Raw genomic sequence first — 14364 nt, forward strand, 5'->3', positions numbered from 1 at the left:
GCGGGTATAGTTTTATTTGAACTGAAAGGCTCTATATTCTCTACCATTCTTATAAAAATATTTAAGGTGGTCAATGTCAACAATGACCCTGAACAGATGTCAAGCATGAAGACTTTCAACATACAACATGGTGACAGCTGGCAAAATCCAGTAATAAAAAAAAAAAAGAGATAGTAAAGCCCCATCAAAACCTGACCTGTCTGCTGAGGGTCTCTCCTTGCATCTACACAAATGCACTGTTAGATTCACTTAGAAGAGAAAATTTGCAAATGCTTATACACTCTCCCATTAAAGCATTTAAATTGTCTCAATATGTCATTTTAACAAATTCAAGTATAAGACTTTGAATTCAATTAGCACAAATCTCAGTGCTCCCAACACTAAATTCCAACTGATGTTTAATGGCATTCAACACACACGAAGCTAAGCTAATACACTAATGGACCAGCAAGGAAAATTGCAAGACACTCCAAAACACAATGCTCTTTTTCAGGAAAGGAAACCAAAGGTGCAGGCTGCATTGGACAAGAAGAGATGACAGCTATTAAAAATCCTTCTTAAACCAAGGCTGCAAGAGCTCTCCTCTCCAGATATACCACACAGCTACGGCTGCACATATTATTAGAGCAAAAGAGAAAAGCAGCTGCTTTATTCAGCAAGATCTCCTAAACCGCTGGGTTCTGGGGGCAATATAGCTAACATAAGGCTGTCTCAGTTCTTAAAATGGGAATTACAGCCTCCTCTTCGATTTTTACTTCAGTTTCTTCCTACCTGTCTTTCTGATGAGGGCTCAGGCAACGCAGCCCCACTCACCACCGTTCCCCAGGCCCACACCAACTGATGCTCACAGGAGTCCTAAATTTTCCAAGCTGTCCAACTGTCCCAGCCAGCTGACAAGGATGCACACTGCGTCTCAAGAAGCCAGCCCAGCCAGCACACCTGAGAAGTTCTGCTAGCCTGCCTCCCCACTGCACAGCTGCACCTCACCCAACAAGGTAAGAAAGCTGCCAGTTTTCACACAGCTATGCTTTCTGCATCAGAAAAACCGAAAGCTGCTGGACTTCAGGGATTCCTTTAAGCTGTTTTTCCAAGTGGCAATACGCTTTGCCTTAACTCCTTTAAATAAAGCAAGCTACCCTCCAAAGAGCTTCAAAATCAGGGAGGCAGAAGGCAGACCACACTGGGAAGTCCAAGAGAAAACAGCTTTAGAGTCATGGTTAAGAAGAGAGAGGGGGTTTTGTTTGTTTAAATCTAAGCAAATTAGCACAAGCCAAACCTACAGCTAGTGAAGACACTTTCACAATATAGATTTATTAGTGTTTTGTTTGACTACAGATACCAAAGCAGCACCACACAAGCCAATGAAGGAAGCATCAACAGGACATATTCTGTCTCCTCTGATTTGGGTTACTGAACTGTAAAACTAGCAACAGCAATAACGACACTTTCAAAGCTGCAGTTCTTTGAGACACGTTACGATCTCCTGAATTAGACTTTTCCCTTAACAGTTCTTAGTCAAGAGCTATCAGAACAAAGCTCAGGTGGTACTTCCAAGGATTTTTTTTTTCTCCCCCTCAACTACATTAACATGTTTGACAAAACCAGAAACAATACAAACATTTTAAAGATGTTTAAATATTCACTTACTTTAATGAACTATACACAGCATAGGGAAACCAGTCACACTCAGTAGCTTATTAGGATGGATGTTCTTTTTATCAACAAAAATCAAGCCCAAGTAACCTGCACCAAACACTGTCTCTGCTAAGTAGATTTTCAAAAGCATAAAATATATTTGGGATGAAAGTGTCACAAAAAGACAGTAGGTTTCAAGCTTTCTACAGTCTTCTGCATCTTCCCCTGCCTTCGAGGGGGCACAAGGCAGGGAAGACAATTATTAACCTGAATGATGCCACACTTTGGGAATTCATGCAGAACGTCAGCGTTTAGAGGGCTGCCTGCCCCTCTTTGCATGCTGGTGGCCTGGGTACAAAACACCTCCAATGACACCAAAATCCTTCAAAAAAGGATTCTGAAACAACCTCTCAAAACTCGGGTTTGAGTTCATTTTGAGCTCACCTCTACTTCAGAACATTTTTTCCACAGAGTTGTTTTTGAAGCATTACACTTGAATTATGACTGAAATAGCTTTCAGGTGCTCTGCCCTATTTCAGCAAAGAACACTTTGGACCTACCTCACTGTGAAGCCTTGAAAATCCTTCCTGCACAACACATGTCTCTAGGAACCACACCATGAGAGACAGATCTCATGTCACGATTAGCAAAACCAGCATTCACAGCCACGTGCAAGTCTCCTAATTCCGTTTCTGATGGTGGTGCTACGCAGATTTTTTTTACTCCAAACAGGCCCTTCCTGACATGCTGGAGAACAAGGTTCTGTATTTTTTTTGTCTGAGCATTTTTTACAACATGTCCTGTTGCCCCAATTAAAAAAGCCTTTAATTCAGCAACCATTCCTTACGGCCAGATTGAAATTGCTATTAAATCTGAATAAGTCCCGGGCCACCCATATTTAGCATACCAATTAAGCAACGTTGAACAACACAGAGCAGCAGCGACCAGAAGACAGGAAGAATTTTTAAGTTGCCGTCACCAATGGTGCATGCGTTTTTCCTCTAGATGTTCAGTTCAAGAGGACTCAATAATTATTTAGTGAAAATCAGCACCTATTCAAGCTTGACGAGCATTGAGAGAAGCAATGATATACATGGAGAACAGGTATATGAAAGGTGCTATTATCAAGCCACTGCCTTTTAAGGATACCGTTAAATCTGAATAAACAGTATTCATTAATACCTCCAAGTCCTGAAAATTATCTGCTTATTTCAATTTATTCAATCTAGAAGTGTCAAAAGTTTTCATTAAAAGCAATTAAACACGTGGAGACATGTTTTCTCTAGGTTGATACGTGAAAGATGAAAGAAGGGTGATAAATGATCTGGGAATCATAGTTTGTTGCAGAGACCACAAACACAGTTTAAAGGCATCTGAGCTAAATTTGATTCTGCTCTACATGCACAAGCTCAGAAAATCAAGGCAATCTCTCTGGATTTAAAGGGGGTTTATTACCTCTATTGTAAAAGTAGCCTTTACCTTCCATCTGCCACTAACCAGGGTTGACTGCATTCTCCTCCCAAACTCTAAACACCTTCACTAAGCTGAGCAATTCCAATGCTTACCAAAATACTACACAAAATAAAATAGAAGGGTGCATTACTTCAGTGCAACATCCACTCCCCAAACAAACAGAGTCAAGCCCAAACCCACGAAGATCAACAGCAGAGCTTCCAGTGACTTGAATTATCAGGCACCACATCTGTATCGTATACTGGTTCACAAACAGGCATGAATCCACACGGACCTGGAGGGGCAGAATGGAGTCTGAAGGAATTACTAGGAAACCTGTGTCATACCGCGATGCACAGATGCTGCCACCAGCTGAAGTGACACGAGTTCATCGACATCCCATTTCCATCCCTGCTAAGAGAGGCTGCCTGCATCAGCAAGATTCATCAGCACCATGTCATTATGGCAGAGCTCCCATTTTTTACAAATAATACTCTTTCCTCTTTTTCCATCCTTGCTTCATGTATTTACAGTGCCTGAAGGCACCAAGGCCTTCTTTAATGAGGTTTTCACACAAGACAGAATAAATTAGAAACCTTGATCAAATCAGGGCCTCCAGCAGGAACACAGTAAAAAGACAGCCACATATGTTATACACCCCAAAAAAAATCCAAATAATCCAGCCCGTCAATCAGCAAGCAATTTCACAAGCAAAGAGGGAGTGTGCCCACCTGCTGGGGTGGTCACCAGCGATGGCGAGGCCTCTCCTCCTCATCCCCCGTTCTACCGTCAGCCTCTTCATCCCAGGACCCTCAGGCCACCACGACCCAGCAAACAGACCCAGGGCTGAGGTGCAGCCCTAACGCCACTGCTGTGGCCCTCAAGAGTCCTCAGGACGGGACAGATCCCTTCCCTGCTTGCAGCCGACACCTCCACCTTCTTTCAGAGTGGGAAGCAACCTGCCTTCACACCCCAGTGAACTGAGGGCACCGGGCAACCCCAGGGCTGAGGGGGGCCCTGGCCTAAGGCCCCACCTGGGCTGAGAGGACAGAGCTCAGCCCACGGTCCCGCCAGAGTGGAGGGGACCATGGGCCCCCCAGACACCCGGAGCCAGGGGGGACCAGACCCCCCGCTCAGACACCTTGGGTTTCATGGAGACAGACCCAACCAGGCACCGCGGCTGAGGGGACCGCAGCCCCCCGAGCTCAGGGGACCAGAGCTCCCCGGGACTGAAGAGACCGCAGCTCCCCCGGTCGCCCCGGGGCTGAGGGGCCCAGACAGCCCCGGACCGCAGGGACCAGAACCCCCTCAGGCCCCCCCGGCGGAGGGGACCGCAGCCTTCCCCGGAGCTGAGGGAGCCTGGACACCCCCCGCCGATCACCCAGGGCTGCGGGGGCCACCGGCGGGCTGAGGGGCCAGGACCCCCGCGCCGCCCCCCGGCCCCACCGCTACACGGCCTCGCCTCGCGGGGCGGCGGCAGCCCCGTCCTCGCTGTCACCCGCCGCGCCGCCCCACCCGCCGCCGCCGCCGTCCAGGGCCTGCGCCCGGCCCCACCGCCCAGCCCCGCGCTGAGGCTGAGGCGGCGCGGCTCGCTGCTCACCGTGCGGCGCGGAGCCCCGCAGCGGTTTGGGTCGGGTCGGCGCGGCGGAGCCGCCGGGCGGATCCCGTGGGCGGCGGCGGCCCCGCGTCCCGTGCGGCGGCGGCGGGCGGGGCGGGCGGCACCGCGCGTCACGTGACCACCGTGTCATCCCGCGCCGCCATCTTGTGCGCGGCGGGCAGGGACCGGTGGCGGTGTGTTTGTGGCGGGTCAGGGAACGCCGGTCTCAAAAGCCCTTTTGTTCGCGGGATTTATTTCCCTTCCCACCCACCGTTGCTCGTTAAAACCTGTGACACTGGGGCAGGCCGCTTGCCGCCGTGAAAACTGCTATTTTTTTTTTCCTTAAATAAGCCCCCCTGAATCTGAGTGACCGTAGCCAAAAAAAAATTTAAAAAATAAAATATCTGGCATCAGCATAATGCGCTCTGAACAGGTGAGGTGTAGCAAGGTGCGAGAAGTCCTCGTGCTAAATCTGGCGGCACGGCAGAGCTTGGCGGGCGTGGCCTCGCCCTTCAGGAGGTGAGGCTGCGCTCCCCACCGGTGCGGGGAAATGCTCCCTTTCCACAGGGAAAATGCAGTCCAGGGCTGGTGCGAGTAGGTCCTGTTCTGCGAGCTGCAAGGCCAGAGGGTGAGGTGTTGGAGCAAACTCTGGCATCTGCTTTTATTTCAGTCTCCAGGGGCTGTTCCAGCCTGTTGGGTCTTCTGCTCACCTTCTTCGTTGTAACATCAATAGCTCTGGAGACACAAGAAGTCAGCTGTTATTAATAAAGTCTTAGTTCAAATAAAATCACAGAACAATTTAGCTTGGGAGCGACCTCTGGATGTCACCTCTAGGTAGAAAGAGGGTAGAATTTATTTTCATGAATGTTAACACCTCACATCCTATTTCAAACCTCGCGCTTCACATATTGTTCCTTGTTAATACAAAAGCAGTGATATTTTTTCTATCCAAAAAGGTCAAAAGCATTTTGTGGTCCCCACAGAAGCGCTGGGGATACCCACGTGTGCTGAGCCTGGTTTCCTGCGGGTCTGTTCCCCAGCGTGGGAAGATCTGCAAGGTCTGATTAAAACTTTTTCCCTATTTCAGGCCTTTGGTTGCTAGCTATCAGATCGTGGAGATAGCAGAGCTGTACCACAGCTAGCCCTCTCCCAGGCAGTAGGAGGATGAAAACACATGTGGGAAGGACTGGATATGCCAGTAAGTCACAGTAACATCAAGCAAGAGACAGTTTTTGCTGATCTTGGCACGTAAACATGCAGAAATCTAAAAAAAACCCATCATGACTTAACCTAATTAATGAATGATTGCAGACATTACCCAAGCAAAATCAAAATTAAGCTTTTATAAGTAGTAATTTATGCACTGGGACAGCTGAAATACAATGGTGTCCTGGTCCTCTGTAAGGGACTACCAAATACTGCTGTTCTTTAAAATGTAGTTTAGCCATTCTCAGTGTAATAAAACTCAAATTTAGAGCCACTGTGAAAGGTACATTTTGAGATCTGCCATGACCTGCAGCTCTTTACATTTTTTCATCAGTGCTGATGAAGAGGGACCAAGTTTTGTTTGACTTCAGGATCCAGGCAACAGCTTTCACCCTGTGCAAACCGCTTAGTATTAGGATGAGAAACACAGATGGAAGAGGATGGCTTGGAAAAAGGGTGCTGGGGAAATCTAGCACTAGACTTTAGTTGATTTTTCTCCAAAGCAAATAATTGGCAATACATTTTTTTACCTGGTTGTCTGTGCACAGAACTCATGGGCTAAATATAAATGCATCGTTTTCATCTGAATAGAAAACCAGAGTCTGAGCATTGTATTGGCCACTATTTTACCACTCTTTGCTTGCCATCTCCTGGAAGTCATCACGGAAATGAGTGAGAAATATAGGTGCGTGTGTTGCATGTTGGCAGTGCTGAGCCAGTCATGCAGGCAGAGGAGGTTTTCTCTAGGCAAATGGATGGGACCAGAGTCCTCCAGAGCTGAGCCAGAACTCTGATCTTCTCCCATAGAGCAAGAAAGCACCTTGTAAACCCTCTGAGCTAACGAAATACTGCCTTAAGGAGTTTTCAGAGAGGCCAAACCCCGTGTGCATCACTGGTGCAGCTTGCAAGTGACTCTCCCCTCCTGCCTGCTTCCTTTCCTCCTCCTCGCTCTTCTTGCCACGACCTTGTTTTTAATTCAGTCGGTGCATCTTTTTTGGGTTTGTCGCTGAAGACAACCCAGGGGTCAATGGCTGCAATTCTCTCAGCCCTGAGGAGGGATTTATTTGTGAGTAGATTTAGTACCAGCTGCTCAGTTCTGGTTTTTCCCAAGTTGACCAGGCTTAAAATCTCATTCTTACCAAAGCTTTGCAAGGCTGGCTTGCATGAACATGGTTGCACCAGGAAGGGTTTAGGAATGGGCCAGCTCACTGCTCCCTGCCTCATTTCTCCTTGGAAGACAGGAAAGCTGATGGCAAAGGCATAGGGGACCTGCTGGAAAGCAATGCCAGGCTTTATGATTGCTACAAGCACCAAGCACTCACCCAGCCACGCCAAGGACGAAAAGGCTTGTTGGAAGTGCTGGTGCATCCTCCTTGGGGCAGTGGAGCCTGCTGGGGACTTGATGATCCTCGTCACGCTGTATCTTTCTGTTTGCTCCCCTTGTGCAATGCTATCAAGACAAGAATATTCCTAACAGGGGTTCTGGCTTTTTGGCAGGGCGCTGTTTTCTCCCTGACTATCGTTTCTTGCGACCCTGTCCTACTAATGCTATAATAGGATTAATGTGGCTGACACTTCCCCCAGGGTAATGGTATAATAAATTCCCCCTTTCTGGGGTTGTTCTCTTAGTATGGGCATTTTCCCACAAATAATATGAACCTGAAGGCTGTGCAAATTGATTCTCAGGGAGCCTGACCTCTCTTTTGGGAGGGAATGACAAAGGGCTGTCCGAGGGGCTTAGAAATAGCTGTCCTGGGCTGCTGCCTGGGCTTAATCCTGCTGAGCCACTTGTGTTCCTGAAAACAACCTTTCCTGCCCTGCTACAACCAGTCCCCAAGTGCCGAGGGCGGGGAAGACCTGAGAGAGTGTGCTGGCACCAGATAACATAATTTCGGGGAACTCCCTGTGGGACGGAGATGCCCTTGCAGGAGCAAAGGGGACCAATCCACAGCTCCGCTCAGCTGGGGGTTTTTCCTGCTGGTGCTTTGATTAAATTGATTAATCAAAATTGATGTACACATGAATGAATCAACAGTAAAATGCTAATAGATCACAATCATTAATAATCATTAGGCAATGATCAACAATTATTAATGATATTCAATTTGCAGATATATTTTTATTTAGTTATAATACATTCACTCTTTACTTTCAATCGTTACTTTATTAATGAACTAATATTAAACTAACTTAAATAAAATTTCAATAACTTTCTTCATCTTATCACACTCACCATAGGTACATCTTTCAGTGCAGCAATGACCATTTATCCATTTACAACATCACTTGATACCAATTGACGCCATTTACTCACTGATGGTATTTATGACATCACATGGGGTGGCATAATTTGTGTAGGTTGCAGAATTTACGTAGGTTGCATCATTTATCTAGTGGGTTTATCTGTGATGCCATTTAACATTAAATTTAACATTAAATCCCATTTAACGTTAAATGGCATCATCAGCTCAGTGCCTCTGTGATACCAATTTGGTATCATTTTGACACTATATGATGTCATTTATTCAGTGACTTTACGCTAACCCTGAAGTTAGATGGGGTTGCACTGAGTGTGAAACTTTTAAAAGACTTAGAAATAGAAATGGCAGGAGCAGTCTGTGCTCCAAATACGTCCAGTGCATCGCAGTCCCACAGGGCTTTTTCCCTGTTCCCTGATGGTGGCAAGTGGTGTTAAGGACAACAGCAGTGGCAGCAGAGCAAAAATAAGAATTGAATATATCATAAATGGAGTCAAGCAAAGGGCACATTGCATTCCCATGCCATGGTTTTAAGAAACTGCAGAGCAGGGCTCTTAACTGCAATATACATGGTAAAAGAGACCTAAATATCTATTTCCAAAGGATGCAGTAGATTCCAATCCAGCTATTTTGTTATTCAGGCAAGTGATTAATAGTGAGATGGTGCCATCTTCTCAGATCAGTGATATTATGCGTTGATCTGTTGCAGACAAACAGCATTATAAATGCAAGATTGTAGAGCTGTCCTTCTGTTCATTTCAGATGATTAGAAAAATACGTAAATTCATTCCTTTAATTAACCTGGTTTTAATGGCTGATTGCTCCTGATTAAAAAAGCATGTGTCTTTGGGGGAAAATGCGTCAAGATTTGAAATAAAAGGAGAAACGCTTAACAGAGGCAGGGCAATAGCAACCATTTCCCCAATTAAATGGAAGAAGAAAGAAAAATTGGAAAGAGGCATGAAAGACAGTAAAAGAAGGAAGAAAAGACAATTCAAAGGAGACAAGGAACCAACAGTTATCAAGAGAGGACTCGCAGGGTTTGCCAGAGGCCAGTGGTACTCAGCATAGAGCTGTCATTCACTTGCCCAGAGTATCCCACATGCAAGTGGAGTGTCCCGGCTGGACTGGGCTGCTGCTCTCCCCAGGGTCCTGGGGACTGGACGTGTCCACAGGCTTTGGGAGCAGAAATAGGAGAGCCAATGGCACCACCATTTTGTCTCTTCAGTGGATCCATACAACATTTCCTTTAGCACCATGCTAGGCATTTCCCATCAGATAATGAAAGGGGTGACAGGGGATCCTGTAAAAATGGCTGGAGAATAAAAGCTGCAGCTCAAACTTGCCACCACGCAGATGCAGGGGGGAAACAGTGAGTAGCCACAGGGCTGGGAGTGGGACGGAGCTGATGGTACTGTGTCTCCCACGGCAGATATTGCCAATCCTGGCCCCTTCAGCCAGCAACCCGCTTCTCGCCAGCATCCTGAGGGGACCCCCATGCCATAGCACGTGACAACCGCAGAAGGTTATTCTCCTCCCTACTTCCACCGCTGCTAATGGGGCTTGCTGCTCTTGTTAGGTAAAAAAGGTGTTTTCAGGCAGCAGTGTGTTACCTGAAAACAGCAGCTCCCAGGCTTTTTGTATCTCTCACCCTCTTTTCTCCATCATCTTTGGCTCCAATGCTCTGTGCTGTCTCCTCTTTCAAGGAGCAAGTGCCTGCTCCCAACAAGGCTTGCTGAAACTTGCAAGACTTTCTTGCATGGTGCGCAGCTCCTCGCTGGAACAGTCCCTGGCCCCAGTTTATGGAGCAAATTGGTTTAGCCTTACTTTTCCCTGGGAGGATTTTAACGCTGGAACCAGCATAAGCTTTTTGTCCCTCTTGCTGGGTTGAAAAGGAGGAGTGTGGCTGATGGAGGGCACTGTGTGCTACCTCCTCTGTGTAGGAGGGCAGCAAACGATACAGATAGGAGGCAGATACAGCAGCATTATGACTGCAGCTCAACAGGGCTGCAATATCTGTGCTCCTGCAGGCTGTGGTAGGAGTTTTGATCTCATTTGCTTTGAAATACTTATTGAAACTGCACCTCAGATGCTGCAGCCATTGATTTTCCCACTAGCATTACACATGCTAGTGCTGCTCATTCAAAAAGCTTTTTTTTCTGTGATCCCTAACATTAACTGTAAATAAATAAACGTAGAAGTGGATTTGAATTGTTGCTGTGGTGCATGTCTCTGCTTGCCTGTTTCCTTGTAAAACCTATACTTATCTCCAGAAGGGTAAATTGTGTTTTTCCATACACACACATACACTAGCAGGGCTCAGCTGAGCCTGGACCAGAGCTGACCCGCTCTGAGCCAGCACTGCCGAATCCACCTCCCTGCAGCTGGTGCCTACATGATCGGGCAGGTCTGGCAGCACAGGGCTCTATAGCAGCCTAAGAGGTGTTGATTACAGAATGGTTAAAACTCATTTACCTCAACCAGGCTGAGGGCAGGTTGTAGAAGAAGAAGAAAATCTTGCTCTGTGAACTCAGCAGCACTGAGGTGGGATTTCACACGGGCAGTCGCACAGCTGTGTCTTTGCAGTGACTCAGGGAGCCCCGATTAGCTCCCAGTTTTCAAAAGAGATTACCTTGCAGAGGCTCCTTGTATTCACTTTGCCAGCAGATTTATTTTCAGAGCAGAGTGCCAAAATCATCGAAAAATGGGAGGAAATGTCTTTGTAAGTGCTCAAGGCTGAATTTGCAGCATGGCAGAGGCTGGGAAGAGGCAGATTTCTTGGGGTAAAGCAGTATAACAGTTACACTGAAGGAAGACAAATGGGGACTGGGTGCTTCACAGTTGCAGAAGTGGTGAAGTCCCAGCTCCATCCTACTATAGTCATTCAGTAATTTGGGGCAGCCCCGGAGATGGGGATCCCCCACCTCTTGCACAGGGAAGGTCTCTTTCCTTGGAGCCGGCCAGGGTTCCCTGTGCTGCAGTCTCTGCTGGTGCCTCTGGGACTCTCGCTGTGCCCCTCCAAGCAGAGTCTGGCCTTAGCATCTCCGGCACCCCTTTGGGCAGGGGGAGATGACGTTGGATCCCCCTTCATTTCCTCATCTCCAGCTGAGCAAGCCCAGCTCCTCCGACCTCTCCTCATATGCCCTGGCCCTCACCCACCACTGCCAGCATGTCCCCAGGCTCACTCTACTTTGGAGATCCCTTGGACCCCCAAACTGGTCCCAGTACACAGACATGGCTTCCCCAGTATGGAGCAGAAGGGCATGCTCCCCACTTAACCTGCCATCCACCCTGTGTCAAGTTGAAGAACAGGATAATGCCTCCAGATCGTCTTCAAGTGACCTCTTCTGGAGACCCAAAAAAACCTGGCTGGAGTGAAACTGTGCACAGGTACAGGGCTGTCCCACTGTGCTGGGCCACTGAGCTCTGGCCCATGTCACCTCCGTGGCATCCAAGGAACAGGAGCAAGATTATACCCAGAGGCTCCTAGTCAAGCTCATGTGTGGTTTTCTGCTGAGCCTGGAGAAGTTGTGGTCATGTAGCAACAGCTCTCCTTCCTGCTCAGTCCCAGGATCCTATCCTGGAGGATTTTTCTGGTCACACCCTGTATTTATCCTTCACTTCACATGATTTTGGAAATTGCCAGTTCGAAATGGTCTGGGGATTTTGTGCTCCTGTGGTGCTGGTGCCCAGGGAGGGTGCAAGTTTCTTTCTTAAACTGGGTTTTCTCCCTTGTCCCTGTAGGGGCAGCGCTTGCCTTTCAAGCCAATCTAAAGGAAGAAAAAGATCGGTATTTTAAAAACTATTTCCTGTTCCTAGTGAATGCAGCTCTAATAACAGGACTAACATCAGCATGAGCTCACTGTACTCTAAGTCAGTTTAGTAGTTATCATTTATTTTAATGTTCAATTCACTGCCTAAAGCTGCTTAGTGATTTGTGTCCTGTGTCACCATGCGAACTCTATTCCTCAAATTAGAATAAGGTCTATAAATCAAGCCTCCCTTTAATAATAATAATAAAGATATTATGGTTGTCCTGACTGAGTGTGGGCAATAGTCTTGCTCTGGACTGGAGATCTCCAGAGCTCCTTTCTCAGCACCACTGCTGTCATGCCGCAGGCCAGGGAAGTTAATGACATGGTTTAAACAGAATAGATCTTTGCCCAGTTCCCTCTATACCTTTCAGGGAAACACCAGATGGTCTCATAAAACAGATGGAGGTCCTCTTATGAACTTAATAAATACATAAAGTCAGAGAAACCTGCAGGGCACCAGGTTCTCCATGTAAGGATGAGCATCAAATATTATTCCAGCCTCAGTGCTAGTAGTTTTTACTATAACAGCCTCAATATGCAATAATCTGATGGTGCCTTTAGGCGAGGGAGAAGCGAGGAGAGAAGCTGATGCTAAAGTTCTCATTTTGATGGCAAATTTTGGTAACTTGAAGATTCACAACTGAAATCCAAGTGGAACTAGCATACATTACTTGAAAAGGACCGGAAAATCATATAAACCATATACAACTCAATCATGCCTTGCTACTGCCAAGTGTGGGAGGGAGCCTAACCCTTTTAAGTGGCTACAAAACTTACCAGTGTAAAAAGCCGTTGTTTTCACCTCTGCTAAAGAAATAAAAGGCAACCGCAAAACACATTTGTCCTAAAGGTGGTTGAGATATTATTGTGGCTTGGACCTCCCTTGCTTGGGCTGAGACTGCCTTTCGGAGGAGACAATGGCAGAGGTTTTACGGGAAGAACGCGGGAAGTGGAGCAGCTCCCATCAAATTCAACAGGAGTTTTGTCCCAGAGTGCCACTCAGACATGTCAATCCTATTAGAAGTATTATTCATGGGCCATGGCACAAGGGCAGGGGGTTGAATGTGTTTGTTCTGCAAATTGGACTAATATTGTGAATACCACAGAAGAGGATATGTAATATGTTCGGCTTCTTGCTGGTATTTAAGATTGCACCCTGTTACATTTCCTTGAAATTACATTAGTTCAGATCCAATTTTATCGTAACTCAAGGCTAGGAAAGACTTCAATTTCATTAATAATGGCCACCATCTTTCCAACATTCAATTCATCATAAATCATAGCAAAAAATTTTTGCTCTGGATTTGGGATAAGACAGCTGGAACAAAATTAAATCTGAAGCGCCTCGAGTCGGCCACGGCATGGGCTTGCTCCTGAAAGATGCTGCAACCTGGCAGCCAGCAGAGTGAAAGGCTGCACTGAGATGGAGATGCCATTGTGGGGCATTATCTAAAGCTCAGGTCAACACATCAGCCATGTCCTAAAACAAGCTGTGAGTGGCTTAAACACTTCTCATTAAATGGACTCTGCACATCAATGCCGCACTGCTGGCTGGGGCACAGATTTGGAGCTGGGGACTGTCACACAGCTGTACCAAACACCACTACCAGTGTGGTGGCTTTGCTGTCAGACCTCCTGGCAATTGTTTTCTTTGCTGCACTTGCTTTTACAGTGACATTGGTGTCATGACACACTCCAGTTGTGCCTCCATCAAGGGCTAGGAGCAATTATCTCTGCAGCAGTAATTTTATTTCAGTGCTTCACCATCACTGGGCGTGATATCACTACCGTATGTGCACCTTTGGTGCAATAAGGAAATACTAGGCACCATGAATAAGCACCAACAAGTAGCTCACCCAGTGTCATCCACTGTCCCACATCCCTCAGAGCTCAGCCTTGTACACCAAGTGTTGCGAATGTCCTTTGACACCTGCTTAACTATGCAGCAGTAATAACACAGGGCTAACAATAACAGTATTAAGCTGAGTGTTCAAACATGAGAAAGCCATTTTTAACTGAGTGTGGCATGGTACTTTTGATGCAGGAAGGATGTTTGATGTAAATGTTGTGAGAATAATTCATATTAGGTATATACATGAGTACAGATGTGGTTTGGACGACATGCACAGGGCAGTAATTCAGGACTATTAGAGGGAAGCTTAGGATCTTTAATCAGTAAGACTGTATTATCATAACAGTTAATTGCAATAAAGCAAAATATGCTGATTAAAGAACACTATTCTCCACATAAGACCTGCTACCTACTGTATGCAAAAATACCAGCAAGCCAAATCCTGCCTCTGATTTGCTGAACCCTTCTCCTTCTCCACAAGTCAAGGACAGAAAAAGTGGGTTTGCCTCCTGTAAGGCTGGCCCTGGGCTGCATATCTTTGCCTCAGTC

The 14364-nt window shown here is 46.7% G+C and overlaps 1 protein-coding gene across 9 annotated transcripts in view; it reads right to left on the bottom strand.

The window, feature by feature from the left end:
- Positions 1-4820, bottom strand: part of SGMS1 (sphingomyelin synthase 1) — a 98773-nt gene extending 93953 nt beyond the window's left edge. For 8 of the 9 annotated variants that reach the window (XM_075109583.1, XM_075109584.1, XM_075109577.1 and 5 more), the window contains exon 1: positions 4688-4818. The gene's annotated coding sequence lies outside the window, so the exon portion shown is untranslated. Of the gene's footprint in view, positions 1-4687 lie in introns of all 9 variants that reach the window. The other variant, XM_075109587.1, reaches the window with a different exon arrangement.
- Positions 4821-14364: the final 9544 nt, after the last annotated feature.

This window comes from Phalacrocorax aristotelis, chromosome 14, assembly GCF_949628215.1.
Source record: "Phalacrocorax aristotelis chromosome 14, bGulAri2.1, whole genome shotgun sequence".
Lineage (NCBI taxonomy): Eukaryota > Metazoa > Chordata > Aves > Suliformes > Phalacrocoracidae > Phalacrocorax > Phalacrocorax aristotelis.